Source organism: Budorcas taxicolor, chromosome 1, assembly GCF_023091745.1.
Source record: "Budorcas taxicolor isolate Tak-1 chromosome 1, Takin1.1, whole genome shotgun sequence".
NCBI lineage: Eukaryota > Metazoa > Chordata > Mammalia > Artiodactyla > Bovidae > Budorcas > Budorcas taxicolor.
In genome coordinates this window covers 166,684,342-166,703,743 of record NC_068910.1, presented here as the reverse complement: position 1 = coordinate 166,703,743, position 19,402 = coordinate 166,684,342, and positions in this window count along the sequence as shown.

Sequence of the window (19,402 nt, the reverse complement as noted above, 5' to 3'; positions counted from 1 at the left end):
ACTAAACTCTCCTAACCAGGATATCATTAGCTTTGACACATGACTTCTAAAAGTACTTGAGCAGTACTTGAACAATATACCAATGTTGGGAATCATTGTTGAAGGTACTTATCAAATTATACTGGGCTAAATCGCTTCAGTTGTGTCCAACTCTTTGCGACCCTATAGACTGTAGCCTTCCCTCTGTCCATGGGATTTTCCAGGCAAGAATATGGAGTTGGTTGCCATTTTCTTCTCCAGGTGATCTTCCCAACACAGGATTGAACCCGCATCTATTTCCTGCATTGGCAGACAGGTTCTTTACCACTAGTGCCACCTGGGAAGCCCCACTAATCAAAGTGTATTAAACCCCAAAGTAGAAAGATATTAATATGTATTAGGACAATACCTAAATTAACTTATTTTCTTCTCTTACTATAGTGCCACATAGTTTATTATGGAGTATGGATTTTCAGAGTGTTGAGGGAGGGAATAGTTTGGTGTTGTTGCAAATAGTGTAAAATTGATAAGGGATTTGGACTATTTAAAAATTATTATTTTGGAAAAAAAAAATTTTTTTTTAAATTATTATTTTGGGGCTTCCCTGGTGGCTCAGACAGTAAAGCGTCTGTCTACGATTTGGGAGACCCAGGTTCGATTCCTGGGTTGGGAAGATCACTTGGAGAAGGAAATGGCAATCCACTCCAGTACTCTTGCCTGGAAAATCCCATGGACAGAGGAGCCTGGTAGGCTACAGTCCATGGGGTCTCAAAGAGTCGGACACAACTGAGCGACTTCACGTTCACGTTGTGAACAAAGCTTTAGAAGCCATTGTAGCTATCACATAGTAATACACTATATCAATAAGCAGACATTTCTAAATTCAGCAGACTATATCTGTTTTTATTGTTAGAATAGTACATTCATAATCGTAGTTTTGTAGGCATAGGAGAAATAAATCATCTAAGACAATTATATTTTGTAAAAATGAGCTATGAACTCGGCTTCTGTTATAAGAAGCTTCTACCTTCTCAAACTTCCAGACTGTAATGATAAACTCTGATTTTAAAAATGTTTCTTTAATATTTGAAGGCCCCAGAAAGGAGACAGAATGAGGTATATTCTACTGCAAATCCAACCTTTGGAAGAATAAAATAACATGAGGTGAATTATCCATTTTGATGGACAGTTGCAACAGGTACTGCACATAATGGCTAAAACTCTGATGTTTTTTTTTTTTTTTTAAATTAAGAATTAAAGAAGAGAAGAGAGAGGGAGACAGAAAGCGAATTTCAAGTTCTCTTTATTAACTCTGCTCAAGTTTTTGTATAACAAAGGGAATAAACATCTCTGGATAAGTCAAAGCAGCTTAAGCTAAGGATAAAGCAACTGAAAGCAATTTGAGCAGTTGCCCAGAAGACAAGATTTGCAGTTTGAATCCAACCACACTAATTGCTTTCTATAAAAAAAACAAATGACAACAACAAATCAATGTACTTCAAATAAATAAAATCCAGAATCTCCAGAATATCACATTTACAATATTTGGGATGCAATAAACATTATTTTCAATGTAAAAAAAGCCAGGAAAGTGTGGCCTATTCTTAAAAGAAAAGACACCCAACAAAGACCAATCCCAAGAAAATGCGTATATTAAATGTAGCAGACAAGGATTTTAAAGCCTGTATTATTATATAATGATATTCCTTGGGGGCTCAGACCTGGGTTCCATCCCTGAGTGTGGAAGATTCTCTGGAGAAGGGAATGGCTACCCACTCCCAAATTCTTGCATGGATAATTCCATGGACAAGGGAGCCTCACAGGCTATTGTCCATGGGGCTGCAAAGAATCAGACACAGCTGAGCAACTAACACTTTGACTTTCACTTCATTATGTAAAGCCTATATCAAAAATGAAAGGGAAACATGATAAAAATGAATATAAGGATTGAAAACCTAAGCAGATAATTGGAAAATACAGAAAAAACCAAAATGGATATTTTAGAACAGAAAAATTTTAAGAAATACACTGTGTGGACTAAAGAGCAGGAGAAAAAGTTATTTTCAAAAGATTTATATAAATTTTTCAGTCAGAAGTAGAATGAACAAAATGACTGGAAGGATACTTAAGAAAATTCAATTCAGATATACTGTTCAAGACAAAGTGTTTGATGATGTTCTTAATTCAAATAAAAATTTAAAATATATGTTCAATTCAGTTCAGTTCAGTCACTCAGTCGTGTCCCACTCTTTGTGACCCCATGAATCACAGCACGCCAGGCCTCCCTGTCCATCACCAACTCCCGGAGTTCACTCAGACTCAAGTCCATCCAGTCAGTGACGCCACCAGCCATCTCATCCTCAGTCGTCCCCTTCTCCTCCTGCCTCCAATCCCTCCCAGCATCAGAGTCTTTTCCAATGAGTCAACTCTTCGCATAAGGTGACCAAAGTACTGGAGTTTCAGCTTTAGCATCATTCCTTCCAAAGAAATCCCAGGGCTGATCTCCTTCAGAATGGATTGGTTGGATCTCCTTGCAGTCCAAGGGACTCTCAAGAGTCTGCTCCAACACCACAGTTCAAAAGCATCAATTCTTCAGTGCTCAGCCTTCTCCACAGTCCAACTCTCACATCCATACATGACCACAGGAAAAACCATACGCTTGACTAGACAGACCTTAGTCGGCAAAGTAATGTCTCTGCTATTCAACATGCTATCTAGCTTGGTCATAATTTTCTTTTTTTCCAAGGAGTAAGCGTCTTTTAATTTCATTGCTGCAATCACCATCTGCAGTGATTTTGGAGCCCCCAAACATAAAGTCTAACACTGTTTTCACTGTTTCCCCATCTATTTCCCATGAAATGATGGGACCAGATTTCATGATCTTCGTTTTCTGAATGTTGAGCTTTAAGCCAACTTTTTCACTCTCCACTTTCACTTTCATCAAGAGACTTTTTAGTTCCTCTTCACCTTCTGCCATAAGGGTGGTGTCATCTGCATATCTGAGTTTATTGATATTTCTCCTGGCAATCTTGATTCCAACTTGTGTTTCTTCCAGCTCAGCGTTTCTCATGATGTACTCTGCATAGAAGTTAAATAAGCAGAGTGACAATCAGCCTTGATGTACTCCTTTTCCTATTTGAAACCAGTCTGTTTTTCCATGTCCATTTCTAACTGTTGTTCCTGACCTGCATACAGATTTCAAAAGATAACATAAGCAAGCAATTAAGCAATATTTTTTGTCTCATTTCTTTAATCATTATTCAGCAAAACCATTTACTTTAGCAATCCTCATGCATTTAAAGGGCTTTCCTGGTGGTTCAAATGATAAAGAATCTGCCCATAATGCAGGAGACCTGGGTTCAATCCCTGGGTTGGTTCAATCCCTGGATGCAGGCATGGCAACCCACTCCACTATTCTTGCTGGGAGAATCCCATGGACAGAGGAGCCTAGTGAGCTACAGTCCATAGAGTCACAGTGTTGGACACAACTTATTGACTAAGCACAGGCACATACATTTAAATATTATAAAAATTATAGAAAAATAAATATTGTTCAAATATCCCAATCAGCTGCATCATTTTTACATTATTACTTGAAATATTTTTGGCTAAAACACAAGAAAATATGTAGTAAATTCTTTCAAATGCCAAGAACCTTTTTACAGAGGCGTGGGGAAATGTAGTGAATATTATATCTAACATGAATTGACATTTAATTAAGTACTTCATATTTGATCTTGCATTCCTCTTTTATTTTCTTATAGCCAATTTTTTCCAGTTTCTTCATTGTTAACTTTTTACTTTTATTTTACAACACTCTGTAATACAATATTATGACCAACTGTATAGTCTGTAAGCAATTTGGGAGATTTTTAGGGAAAGCTTTGGTGTTCTACAAATCTCCTTCCCTCCCTTCCTTATGAAGAAATAATAAGTTGTGCTTTTACTATCAGCTCAAGTTGTGCTTTTACTATTCTCCCACCTGGGAAGGGTGCTGTAATGCAGCATTCATAGTAACTGATTTATATCTTGAAGTTTTTTATATCTTGGAGTTTTTATTTACATTTGTGAAATCTAAAGAACTGGGAATGGTGGGTAGTCAAGCTCTTCTGATAAAAAGAGGTTGTTGAATTGTGGTCTTCCAATGCTTCCATTTTTTTTTTTTTTTTTTTAGTGAGGTGGGAGAAGGAGAGAAAGGATACATGTGTTTGTTTGTTTGTTTTTTGAATACCATGTGATGTACTCAAGACAGCTGGTGGGAGGTTCTTTTGGATTCTGACCGAGACCAGCTTAGACGTCAAGGAGCTCTCAGTAAAAGGGAGTTAGATGCCAGAGGAAGCAATTAAGTAGATGACCAGATGGAGAAATTGCACCATTCCATATTAAAAAATAAAACTTCAGGTAAAAAATGACCACTGATGGAGTGTTTTCGAAGAACGGAGAGAAGCAGATAGAAGAAAAGATTTAGTTTTAAACCTTGCCAAGCCCAAGAAACACAGAAATCAACTAATCAGCTTATGATAGCATCAGTTAATAAATATATTTTTCTACTCCCATAATTTTACATTTCCTCCTCCTCCAAACTTAAAGCAGATGAAAGTAGTGTGTTGAGTGAGACAGCAGAAAAAAAAAACTTAATTTTTCTAGTTATACTTTTAAAAAATGTTATTGATTGGAATTATGAGCATGTGGTTGTTTAAAAAAATTCCATAAATTCTCCTCTTATGCATTCTCTATTTTTAAACCCTTTGAACAAAGTAGTTCATTTACTGACTCTGTCCAAGACTGTAGAAGCAAATTAGTTATCTTAAGGCAGCTCTCCTCTGAGTATGTGCATCACAGGCTCTGCAGTTGTCTATGGGCTCCTACTCAGACTTATCCTTTGTAGAAGCTTAGTTTTTGCTGTAATTACTGCAAATATCCATTAATCCACTCTGTTTTTCTGCCTAATTCCCATTTTACAAACACTTTTAAATTTCATTCCAATATACTAGTGTTGCTATGCTACAATCACCTCTTGAATAGATTTCTATTCTGTACAAAGTTAGTTTTCTTGACATTTTTACCTTTTGCTTAATATTTCCTGACTTAAGAAATGCAGGTTCGATCCCTGGGTCAGGAAGATCCCCCTGAAGAGGGCCTTGCAACCCACTCCAGTATTCTTGCCTGGAGAATCCTATGGACAGAGGAGCCTGACAGGCTACAGTTTCATAAGGTTACAAAGAATCGGACATGACTGAAGAGACTTAGCACACATGCAAACTAATGTAGCATTCAGCCACACAAGAAATTTTCTGAGGTAATTCCTTTTTATTAGGGAAGGTGTTGCTTTTTGTACCTTGCTTCAGAAATAGACCTAGGATGACCTTAGCCTTATCTTAAATTGCTACATTAAGCTCCTACCTCTAGTATTCAAGGCACAAAACTTTATATACTCCATCAGCTACACTAAGGGTTCCCTTGTGGTTCAGTGGGTAAAAATCTGCCTGCAAGGCAGGAACCTAGGTTTGATCCCTGGAGAAAATCCCCTGGAGAAGGGAAAGGTTACTGACTCCTGTATTCTGGCCTGGAAAATTCCGTGGACTGTATAGTCCATGGGGTCGCAAAGAGTAGGACACAACTGAGCGACTTTCACTTTCACAGGTACACTAAAGCTTGAACAGAGATAGTGCATCATATTTCTAATTCATTTAAAATTAAGGTTTGTATATTTGTCAAAGTACAATGAGGGACATTTGGGGAAGTCCAGTAAATATAAGTAGAATACATTGATATTAATAATTATATGAAAATTTCACTAATATGTAAGCTAGATAAATAAGTTGCAACTGGGAGTCAAGATCTAGCTAAAAGCATATAAAGAAGATCAGTCCTGGGTGTTCATTGGAAGGACTGATGTTGAAGTTGAAATTCCAATACTTTGGCCACCTGATGCAAAGAGCTGACTTATTTGAAAAGACCCTGATGCTGGGAAAGATTGAGGGCAGGAGGAGAAGGGGACAACAGAGAATGAGATAGTTGGATGGCATCACCGACTTAATGGACATGGGTTTGGGTGGACTGCGGGAGTTGGTGATAGACAGGAAGGCCAGGCATGGTGCGGACTGTGTGGATCACAATAAACTGGAAAATTCTGAAAGAGATGGGAGTACCAGACCACCTGACCTGCCTCTTGAGTAATCTGTATGCAGGTCAGGAAGTAACAGTTAGAACTGGACATGGAACAACAGACTGGTTCCAAATAGGAAAAGGAGTACGTCAAGGCTGTATATTGTCACCCTGCTTATTTAACTTATATGCAGAGTATATCATGAGAAACGCTGAACTGGAAGAAACACAAGCTGGAATCAAGATTGCCAGGAGAAATATCAATCACCTCAGATATGCAGATGACACCACCCTTATGGCAGAAAGTGAAGAGGAGCTAAAAAGCCTCTTGATGAAAGTGAAAGAGGAGAGTGAAAAATTTGGCTTAAAGCTCAACATTCAGAAAATGAAGATCATCGCATCTGGTCCCATCACTTCATGGGAAATAGATGGGGAAACAGTAGAAACAGTGTCAGACTTTATTTTGGGGGGCTCCAAAATCACTGCAGATGGTGACTGCAGCCATGGAATTAAAAGACACTTATTCCTTGGAAGAAAAGTTTTGACCAACCTAGACAGCATATTCAAAAGCAGAGACATTACTTTGCCGACTAAGGTCCATCTAGTCAAGGCTATGGTTTTTCCTGTGGTCATGTATGGATGTTGAGAGTTGGACTGTGAAGAAGGCTGAGCACCAAAGAATTGATGCTTTTGAACTGTGGTGTTGGAGAAGACTCTTAAGGGTCCCTTGGACTGCAAGGAGAGCCAACAAGTCCATTCTGAAGGAGATCAGCCCTGGGATTTCTTTGGAAGGTATGATGCTAAAGCTGAAGCTCCAGTACTTTGGACACCTCATGCGAAGTGCTGACTCATTGGAAAAGACTCTGATGCTGGGAGGGATGGGGGCAGGAGGAGAAGGGGATGACCCAGGATGAGATGGCTGAATGGCATCACAGACTCGATGGACGTGAGTTTCAGTGAACTCCGGGAGTTGGTGATGGACAGGGAGGCCTGGCGTGCTGCGATTCATGGGGTCGCAAAGAGTCGGACACGACTGAGTGACTGAACTGAACTGAACTGAACTGAAAGAGTTGGACAGGACTGAGTGACTGAACTGAACTGAACTGAACTGAACTGAATGATATGTAGAAGCCAGGAAATATAAGCAGAATTTCCGTAGCTCTACTTGCCAGACACAGCAACATTTATAGTAAAGAATTGCAGTGTTTTCTGTGTTGCATTATTCTCCTCATCTGTTTAGTTAGTTAGACCGTTGTTAGCAATCTGTGTATCACCAACCTTGTCAATATTACAATATCCCTCTTGTTATAGGTAAAATAGAATAAAAGATCTATGTTGTTAAAAATGAATAAATAATAAATGCGGTGACATAAAACCAAAATCAGCATATATATATACATATATATATGTATCTCAGTCAATTTTGCCTTAATTTCTGATGGATTGCTCATTCTATTTCCCAGAACTTATTTAACTCATTTTCCACCTTTCAAAAATTTGACCCTTTTCTCTCTGCAGATGACAACTCTCTTATTACAGTGAGGTGAGTAGGAAATTCATATAAATACTCTCACTTTTTTGTTTCCACCTCAAAGTTTCTTTGCTTTTCTTGTCACATTAAGGATTATCCCTCACTTTTTCAAAAAGTATGCATTTTATTTCTTCTGATTTTGTTAGTAATTTCCTTTTTCTTTCACACGTTTTTGTATTCATCCATTATATCCTTTTCAGTTTACAGGTTCTTTTTTTTTATTTTAAAGTTTTGCTATTCTAAGTGAGGTTTGTTGGCTGAACATGCTATCACCTTTTTACTTCAAACCCTTGTTTCTTGGCTTCTTTCGTCACCTCTCTATTAGATGGCTTTCTTAAAGATGACCAGTGATGCTTCTTCTCAGACTGCATTCTTTTTGACTGCAAGGATCCATTGGCAGACACTACTGGTTATTTCCATACAGTTAAGTTTAGTTCAAAAAATAGAGTTAGTCTACCATTTATGTCCCTGGAACTGATTGATCTATATGAACACTGATTATTTTCCCTTTTATGTACACCCTTAAGTTGCATCAGTGACTTAAAGTTTCAGGAAAATTGAGTATCAGTGAAAGCTTAACTCAGTTCAGTTTAGTATCTCAGTCATGTCCGACTCTGTGACACCATTGGACTGCAGCAAGCTAGGCTTCCCTGTCCATCACCAACTCCTGGAGCCTAATCAAACTCATGTCATTGCATCAGTGATGCCATCCAACCATTTCGTCCTCTGTTGTCCCCTTCTCCTCCCACCTTCATTCTTTCCCAGCGTCAAGGTCTTTCCAATGAGTCTGTTCTTCACATTTTTTTTTCACAATAGTAAAGATTTTAATCAGTTTTCACAATCAATAGCCAGACCAAAACAAAAAAATAGAAGATAATTACAGTTGCAAGGCATAATGGAAACATGATTAATCTAACAATATATAATAATTACATACAGTTTAGGGAGTGAAATAGAGTGATGTGGTATGTGGAAGTGCATACATGCACATGTTTTCATCTGCCCAGCCAATCTGTCTTTTAGTTGGTACATTTAATCCATTTACAATTAAGGTGATTATCAATATCTATAATCCCACTACCATCTTCTTAATTGCTTTGGATTTATTTTGTGTAGGTCTTTTCCTTCTCTTGTGTTTCATGGCTAGAGAAGTTCCTTTAGTACTTGTTGTAAAGCTGGTTGGGTGGTGCTGAATTCTCTTAAGTTTTGCTTGTCTGGAAAGATTTTAATTTCTCCACCAAACCTGAACACGAGTCTTGCCGGGTAGAGTATTCTTGGTTGTAGTTCTTCCCTTTCTTCATTTTATTTTATTTTATTATTTTTTTTAAAACATAAAAATGGTGATTTATTTATTTATTTATTTTATTTTTTTAGAGTGAGGAAAGATTATTTTTTTTTTTTTAAATTTTAAAATCTTTAATTCTTGCATGTGTTCCCAAACATGAAACCCCGCTCCCACCTCCCTCCCCATAACATCTCTGTGGGTCATCCCCATGCACCAGCCCCAAGCATGCTGTATCCTGCGTCAGATATAGACTGGCGATTCAATTCTTACATGATAGTATACATGATAGAATGCCATTCTCCCAAATCATCCCACCCTCTCCCTCTCCCTCTGAGTCCAAAAGTCCGTTATACACAGCTGTGTCTTTTTTCCTGTCTTGCATACAGGGTCGCCATTGCCATCTTTCTAAATTCCATATATATGTGTTAGTATACTGTATTGGTGTTTTTCTTTCTGGCTTACTTCACTCTGTATAATCGGCTCCAGTTTCATCCATCTCATCAGAACTGATTCAAATGAACAAAGTATTAAAGTTTCAGCTTCAGCATCAGGCCTTCCAATGAATAGTCAGGACTGATTTTCTTTAGGATTAACTGGATGAATCTCCTTGCAGTTCAAGGGACTCTCCAGAGTCTTCTCCAACACCACAGTTCAAAACCATCAGTTCTTTAGCATTCAGCTTTCTTTATAGTCCAACTCTGACAACCATACATGACTACTGGAAAAACCATAGCTTTGACTAGATGGACCTTTGCTGGTAAAGTAATGTTTCTGCTTTTTAATATGCTGTCTAGCTTGGTCATAGCTTTTCTTCCAAGAAGCAATAGTCTTTTAATTTCATGGCTGCAGTCACCATCTGCAGTGATTTTGGAGCCCAAAAAAATAAAGTCTGACACTGTTTCCATTGCATCCTCATCTATTTGCCATGAAGTAATGGAACCAGATTCCATGATCTTAGTTTTCTGAATGTTGAGTTTTAAGCCAACTTTTTCACTCTCCTCTTTCACTTTTATCAAGAGGTTTTTTAGTTCTTCTTCACTTTCTGCCATAAGGGTGGTGTGGTATGCATATCTGAGGTTATTGATATTTCTCCTGGCAATCTTGAATTCAGCTTGTGCTTCATCCAGCCCAGCATTTTGCATAATGTACTCTGTCCTTTTCCTATCTGGAACCAGTCTGTTGTTCCATGTCCAGTTTTAACTGTTGCTAACTACCCATGTTTAATTTCTCAGACAGAAAGCTTCATCTTGTACATTCATAGCTGATATGTATAAGAATATTTTGTATGATACTTTAATGGGAAGTAAATCCACTTCTTCCTGTGGACATCTCCAATTTACCTATTAGGTTTTCAAAGGAGATTGAGAGAAAGATATTTTTTTCTTTTTTATGTTTTTGCTAGAATATTTATGAATTCCCTAAGAGTATTTAAAACATTTAATGCCATTTTCCAATATACTGATTTATATATTTTAATTTGACTATCATCTCTAGCCAACCCCCAATTCTTCAATGTTTTACTTAAAAAAAAAAAAAAAGACACCAAAAAATCTTTAAGCCAACTTAATCACTTGCTCCTTAAAAAATAATGTGTTTTAAAAACTGTCATGAAATGTACATAAAATCATATGATAAAGTAAATTTAACCAGGTTTCTAAAATTTATTTACAGTGGTCTCCACATAGGTGGATCAGATGATGTTAGCACGTGCTATCTAAAAGTTTAACACTTAAAACCTCAGTTCACTTCTTTCCTTTTATGATACAAAGATCTATAATATCCCAAAGAGTAAAATTTTGCAAGTACTATTTACTAGCTTTATACATTTAATGAGCTCTATAAGTAACTATGATAATTTTCAAATGTCATCAAGGGCACTTGCCAGCAAGAGATTATCTGTGAAGAGGTCTTCCTGAATCTAGTTCCTTTCCCTTTGCATATTTAAACATATGGGTTATTCAGACCTACATCACACCAGAGATTTATCTAAATTTGTGCTGACTATGCAGGTGTCACATAGAATTTTTTAAATGCTCATGTTAAAACAAGAAACCTGCATAATAAATTTGCAAATCACCATTCATTATACCAAGTTTAAATTAAGAAAATAATGCCTAAAGGAAATTCAACTAAAAATCTGCTTCTTGGTCATACCGTTCCCACAGGGAATTTATGTTCTATCAATTTCTTTAGGGCATATTGTCTTAATTTAAATTTGAAGAAATGAAGGATGAGTTCTTAAAATTATGCTGCAAATTTGCAAAATTGGGCTTGTATTATTTTTTTTCTTAATGGAATATGAACCAAACTTCCCAAACACTGATCAGTAACTATATTTTTTGTAATATTCATTACTTTTTTCTCAAAACTAGAAATGCGAAACTCAACAAGGCTAATAAAATAACATTTATTTGACCCAATGTAACACTCCAAGACAGGCTTCAGCAGTACGTGTACCGTAAACTTCCATTGTTCAAGTTGGTTTTAGAAAAGGCAGAGGAACCAGAGATCAAATTGCCAACATCCACAGGATCATTGAAAAAGAAAGAGAGTTCCGGAAAAACATCTATTTCTGCTTTATTGACTGTGCCAAAGCCTTTGACTGTGTGGATCACAATAAACTGTGGAAGATCCTAAAAGAGATGGGAATACCAGACCACCTGACCTGCCTCTTGAGAAACGTGTATGCAGGTCAGGAAGCCACAGTTAGAACTGGACATGGAACAACAGACTGGTTCCAAACAGGGAAAGGAGTACGTCAAGGCTGCATATTGTCACCCTGCTTATTTAACTTATATGCAGAGTACATCATGAGAAACACTGGGCTGGAGGAAGCACAAGCTGAAATCAAGATTGCCAGGAGAAATATTGATAACCTCAGATATGCAGATGACACCACCCTTCTGGCAGAAAGTGAAGAGGAGCTAAAAAGTCTCTTGATAGAAGTGAAAGAGGAGAGTGAAAAAGTTGGCTTAAAGCTCAACATTCAGAAACGAAGATCATAGCATATGATCCCATCACTTCATGGAAATAGATGGGGAAAACAGTGGAAACAGCGTCAGACTTAATTGTTTTGGGCTCCAAAATCACTGCAGATGGTGACTGCAGCCATGAAATTAAAAGACACGTACTCCTTGGAAGGAAAGTTATGACCAACCTAGATAGCATGTTGAAAATCAGAGACATTACTTTGCCAACAAAGGTCCATCTAGTCAGTTCAGTTCAGTTCAGTTCAGTCGTTCAGTCGTGTCCGACTCTTTGTGACCCCATGACTGCATCACTCCAGGCCTTCCTGTCCATCACCATCTCCCGGAGTTCACTCAGACTCACGTCCATCAAGTCCGTGATGCCATCCAGCCATCTCATCCTCGGTCGTCCCCTTCTCCTCCTGCTGCCAATCCCTCCCAGCATCAGAGTCTTTTCCAATGAGTCAACTCTTCGCATGAGGTGTTCAAAGTACTGGAGTTTCAGCTTTAGCATCATTCCTTCCAAAGTAATCCAAGGGCTGATCTCCTTCAGAATGGACTGGTTGGATCACCTTGCAGTCCAAGGGACCCTCAAGAGTCTTCTCCAACACCACAGTTCAAAAGCATCAATTCTTTGGTGCTCAGCCTTCTTCACAGTCCAACTCTCAACATCCATACATGACTACTGGAAAAACCATAGCCTTGACTAGACGGACCTTCATCGACAAAGTGATGTCTCTTCATTTGAATATACTATCTAGGTTGGTCGTAACTTTTCCTCCAAGCAATAAGCATCTTTTAATTCCATGGCTGCAGTCACCATCTGCAGTGATTTTGGAGCCCCAAAAAATAAAGTCTGACACTGTTTCCACTGTTTACCCATCTATTTCCCATGAAGTGATGGGATCGGATGCCATGATTTTCATTTTCTGAATGTTGAGCTTTAAGCCAAATTTTTCACTCTCCTCTTTCACTTTCATCAAGAGGCTTTTTGACTCCTCTTCACTTTCTGCCAGAAGGGTGGTGTCATCTGCATATCTGAGGTTATTGAGATTTCCCAGCAATCTTGATTCCAGCTTGTGTTTCTTCCAGTCCAGCGTTTCTCATGATGTACTCTGCATATAAATTAAATAAGCAGGGTGACAATATGCAGCCTTGACGTACTCCTTTCCCTGTTTGGAACCAGTCTGTTGTTCCATGTCCAGTTCTAACTGTTGCTTCCTGACCTGCATACACGTTTCTCAAGAGGCAGGTCAGGTGGTCTGGTATTCCTATCTCTTTTAGGATCTTCCACAGTTTATTGTGATCCACTCAGTCAAAGGCTTTGACATAGTCAATAAAGCAGAAATAGATGTTTTTCTGGAACTCTTGCTTTATCCATGATCCAGCAGATGTTGGCAATTTGATCTCTGGTTCCTCTGCCTTTTCTAAAACTAGCTTGAACATCAGGGAGTTCATGGTTCATGTATTGCTGAAGCCTGGCTTGGAGAATTTTGAGCATTACTTTACTAGCATGTGAGATGAGTGCAATTGTGCGGTAGTTTGAGCATTCCTTGGCATTGCCTTTCTTTGGAACTGAAATGAAAACTGACCTTTTCCAGTCCTGTGGCCACTGCTGAGTTTTCCAAATTTGCTGGCATATTGAGTGCAACACTTTCACAGCATCATCTTTCAGGATTTGAAACAGCTCAACTGGAATTCCATCACCTCCACTAGCTTTGTTCGTAGTGATGCTTTCTAAGGCCCACTTGACTTCACTTTCCAAGATGTCTGGCTCTAGATTAGTGATCACATCATCATGATTATCTGGGTCATGAAGATCTTTTTTGTACAGTTCTTCTGTGTATTCTTGCCACCTCGTCTTAATATCTTCTGCTTCTGTTAGGTCCATACCATTACTGTCCTTTATCTAGCCCATCTTTGCATGAAATGTTCCCTTGGTATCTCTAATTCTTTTAAAGAGATCTCTAGTCTTTCTCATTCTGTTGTTTTCCTCTATTTCTTTGCCAAGGCTATATTTTTTTCTAGTGGTCATGTATGGATGTGAGAGTTGGACTATGAAGAAAGCTGAGTGTTGAAGAATTGATGCTTTTGAACTGTGATGTTGGAGAAGACTTTTGAAAGTCCCTTGGACTTCAAGAAGACCCAACCAGTCCATCCTAAAGGTGATCACTCCTGAGTGTTCATTGGAAGGACTGATGCTGAAGCTGAAACTCCAATACTTTGGCCACCTCATGCAAAGAGTTGACTGACTGGAAAAGACCCTGATGCTGGAAAGGATTGAGAGCAGGGGGAGAAGGGGATGACAGAGGATGAGACGGCTGGGTGGCATCACTGATTCCATGGACATAAGTTTGAGTGAACTCCGGGAGTTGGTGATGGACAGGGAGGCTTGGCGTGCTGTGATTCATGTGGTCACAGAGTCGGAGACTAATCAATGACTGAACTGAACTGAACTGAACATCCATTTTGCCCATTTATGAGACTTCTTCAATAAGTCTGTTGTTTGACCTATGCTATATCTTGTGACATGAGATAACAAATGTCAATGAAATTGAACAACTTAGAAATTTTTGACCTTGAACTCTACATTTCCTATGGATAGTATGTGTTCGGAGAAGGCAATGGGACCCCACTCCAGTACTCTTGCCTGGAAAATCCCATGGATGGAGGAACCTGGTAGGCTGCAGTCCGTGGGGTCGCTAAGAGTCGGACACAACTTAGAGACTTCACTTTCACTTTCACTTTCATTCATTGAAGAAGGCAATGGCAACCCACTCCAGTATTCTTGCCTAGAGAATCCCATGGACAGAGGAGCCTGGTAGGCTGCCATCTATGGGGTCGCACAGAGTCGGACACGACTGAAACGACTTAGCAGCAGCAGCAGTAATATGTGTTACTGGGAACCTGAGTCGTCTTTAAGTTCCTGAAGTTTTCTATATAACACAATATCCAGAAAAGATAATGGGTGGAAGTCCAGAGCATATGCATAAGGAATAGCTGGCAAGAAATGACAAAACACATGAGAAAAAGGCTGATAGAGTGCAGCAAGAAGAAGTGTTGGGGCAGTCAAGAAAGAAAGCAGAAGAGATGCCACAGCACAGGGTCTGAGTTCAGACACTTGGTTCTAAATATAGTAGACACAGAGGAGATGTAAAGAGCAGAATATGTAAATAATGGCCCCAATTTGGGTAAGTAAAGAAACATTCTACTAACTAAAGCTGAAATACAGAGCAGAGTGTATATCTCAGAACAAGCAGAAGTTCAGAAATTGAACTGGGACATGAAGACAGAGAGAGCAGTAAGATTAATTTGATGAATAGTGATCAAACACAGAAATAAATTTTTTCTAAAATATCATACCCAGAGATTTGACATGGATGAACTACTAGTTAGCTATCAAATCTACATTGATATTGAGAGGTTAAGGTCTGTAGAATAGAGGTTAATATAAGCTATTTTTATGAAACTATTAAAGTTTTAAATAACAATATGAAATATTGTCTATTATAAAAATAAATTAGTTTTGTTCTTTTTAAAGGCAATTTTAATTTAAAAAAATACAGCTTTGTAGGGAGAAAGTTGATACAAAATAAATTGCACATGTTAAAGCATGCAATTCATTTTAAGAAATGTCCATTCCTGTAAAACCACCAAAGGAAAATAGTATGTATACCCATCATCCTCAACAAGTTCCCAAATCATTTTTCTAACATCTCCTTCCTGCCACTCCCTGCACCCTCATCTTGTCTACAGGCAAACAGTGAGTCATTTCTGTTACTATAGATTTGTTTTCATCTCCTAGAATTTTATATAAAGGAATGTATACAATATGTGTTGCTTTTATCTAATTTTTTGGGCTCAGTATAATGATTATCATTTTTAAAAATTGTTTCGAGATTTAAATCTCAAAACATTATTTTGAGATTCATCCATGTTGTTACTATGTGCATGCAAGCCTGCTGTCTCTTCAGTCATATCTGACTCTTTGTGACCCGATGGACTAGCAGCTTGCCAGGCTCCTCTGTCCTGGGTTGGGATTCTCCAAGCAAGCACACTGGAGTAGGTGGCCATTCCCTACTTGAGGGGATCTTCCTAACCCAAGGATTGAACCCACTTCTCTTATTCTTCCTGCATTGGCAGGCAGGTTTCTACCAATAGTGCCACCTGGGAAGCTCTGTTGTTACTATGTCAGTAGTTTATTTCTTTCAACCTATGAATAGTTCCAAGAGATTTTCCCCAGGTGTTTTTCAGACTTTTTTTATATAGCTGATTGTATCTCCTATGAACAAAGACTATTTAATTTCTTCCTTCACAGTGTGTATACTTTTTATTTACTTCTATTCACCGTACAAAACATTGAAATGCAGTCAGTAAGTTTGAAAAAACATTGTATGAATTTTAAATTTCCTGAACATGCAAAGTGTGAATGTGGCTATGTAAGAAAATATCTCTGTTTTCAGGAAATACACACTGAAAAATTTAAAGATCAAGGGGGATTATATGTGTAGCTTGAGGCTCTCAGACTCAACTTGACATTCAGTCTTATAAGAGCCTTAAAGGCCACACTTGGCACAAAGAGCCTTAAAGGCCACCCTTAGCCTCATACTAATCAGAAGGAGCAAAGAGGGAACCACAGCTTGCTGAAGGAGAGCATCAGGCATGGCTCTTCTGCAGGAGTCCTTGCTTCAGCCCAAAGACTGAGAGACATGACCGTAATCAAGAGGTTACAGGAACTGATGTAGCTAAAATGTTTCAGGCTCCACAGGGCCAGTATCTCCAATGAGAACTTCATAAACAGTGCTTCCCAGGCCAAAGGATATGTCAGTTATGAGTCAACACATTCTGGGAAACCCATGATATGGTTTACTGTTGAGTATTCATGCAGTTTACCAGTTTGAATACATTTTTTTTTTTCCTGTAAGTGTCTAGCAACACAGTTGACAATCCAACATTTATCAGATAACAAAAGGAACAGAGCTAGAGAGTTCATCAAATTTTCATGCAAATGAGAAATGCTTTTATTCAACCTTTGGTCATGACAACAAGTTTCAGATGGTTCATAAGAAAAAATAATAGTAACGTGCATATGCGTTTGTGTGTGCAGAACAGTGACAAAACACATGTAGCAAAACAATAGCTTCTCATTTTCTTAGTTCATAGTCTTTAAAATTTTCACTGGAAATTCCTTCAGTAAAAACTTCTTAATTGGTGAACCTAGATGTAGGGTCTTACAAATGAAAAACAAATAAATAAATAAAATTGGAGTTATCTTTACTAATCTTAAATATTTTCCACAAGTTTGATAAATTTTTAAAATGAAATGCTTTTTGTGAAGTGGAATGACATGTCAGAAAAAGGAGGCTTAATTAATGCTTCAAACACTGCAACTTTCTTTTTTAAAATGATTTTTGGCATTTTACTTCTAAACAACACAGATACACTTGTGAATTCACAAATGTGAATTTTCAGTGAAAAAATAATCTCTCTTTTCTTCCATGGTACCCATGCAATGTGCCATTTTTCTGGGCTTAAAGAAAGCTTTGTTTTGTTTTGTTTTTAAATCATTGATAAAAGCAAAAATATGATCTGCTTATGCAGAATGATGGTGTTCAAAGAACATTATCATGCTCTTTTTAAAAAATCCATTTCATTTCTCTATTGTGATTGGAACATTGTAAATAAAAGTCAAAATTAATTATGCAGATGATTAAAAGCAAGGCATATTCTATCTTTCCTAATTGGTGCAGAAACTTGTCTTTTAATCTTTGCTGGCTGCAATATACAAATCATATGGAATTCTACACACTTTCATAAATATCAAAAATGCAGTCCACTTCATCTCCCATTCACAAACACCTGGATTTCCTTAAGGCTATTAAAGGAAATGAGAATGAAAGCTTACATTCAAGTAATGAGGCCAGTCAGCAGTGGATAGTCATGAAATGAGACAACTCTCTTTTACTGATATCATTCCTGTCATACTCTACTAATCAAGTGTAAGGAAGTGTGGTGTATCAAAGAAATAAACATGGTTTTAATAAACCACTGTGATGTTTTAAATTCATTTTATATGATTTGATTATTCAATGATTCCACTTAAAGATTTCTGATCATGGACAATGCATGTATAAAGATATACTTTAAAAGAAATTTGCATTTTCTGTTTTCTTAGTTCCTTATAACCTTTAAAAATTTCATCAAAAATTTCTTCAGGAAACATTCCTTAAATATTTATTGCACTTCAAAGTGTGAGAAATTAGAAGAAATCAATCATTCTAGAGTAGATGTTCTCACTGCCATTTTACAGATAAGTAAAGTTAAGGGTAAATATTAAAATCTAATCAGGTAAGAAAAGAATGATCTCTAATATAGAGATCTATAATGTTATTTTTAATTTTAATGCATATTTTTCTTTAACTTTGGCATTATAAGGCTACATATAAACATATGTTACTACATAGATGGTCTTCACAAGACATAGAAACCCCTCCCCCATCTATTTCAGCAGCACTTCCTTCTTCTATTGTTCAAATAGATGTAGATGCACATTTTCATTCATTCTGACTCAGTGACCGACTCCATGATTGTATTTCATTAAATGTATTTCATTAAATGCATTTTTTGGAGAAGGAAATGGCAACCTACTCCAGTACTCTTGCTTGGAGAATCCCACGGAGGGAGGAGCCTGGTAGGCTACAGTTCATGGGGTCACAAAGAGTCAGACACAACCGAACGACTTCACTCTCTCTCACTCTCTCAAATGTATTTTTATTTAATGTATAGTATTCTTCTTGAACAAAATTTGGAGAGAGTCAACACTGTGTCAACATGGATTTTATATATTCATAATAATAGATACTTCTTACATATCAATAACCTCAGATATGCAGATGACACCACCCTTAAGGCTGAAAGTGAAGAACTAAAGAGCCTCTTGATGAAGGTGAAAGAGGAGAGTGAAAAAGTTGACTTAAAGCTCAACATTCAGAAAACTAAGATCATGGAATCTGGTCCCATCACTGAATGACAAACAGATGAGGAAACAATGGAAACAGTGACAGACTTTACTTTTTTGGGCTCCAAAATCACTGCAGACGTGATTGCAGCCATGAAATTAAAGATGCTTACTCCTTGGAAGGAAAGTTATGAGCAACCTAGACAGCATATTAAAAAGCAGAGACATTACTTTGTCAACAAAGGTCCATCTAGTCAAGGCTATGTTTTTTTCCAGTGGTTGTATGGATGTGAGAGTTGGACTATAAAGAAAGCTGAGTGCCAAAGAATTGATGTTTTTGAACTGTGGTGTTGGAGAAGACCCTTGATAGTCCCTTGGATTGCAAGGAGATCCAACAAGTCCATCCTAAAGGAAATCAGTCCTGAATATTCATTGGAAGGACTGATGCTGAAGCTGGAACTCCAAAACTTTGACCACCTGATGCAAAGAGCTGACTTATTTGAAAAGACCCTGATACTAGGAAAGATTGAGGGTAGGAGGAGAAGGGGATAACAGAGGGTGAGATGGTTGGATGG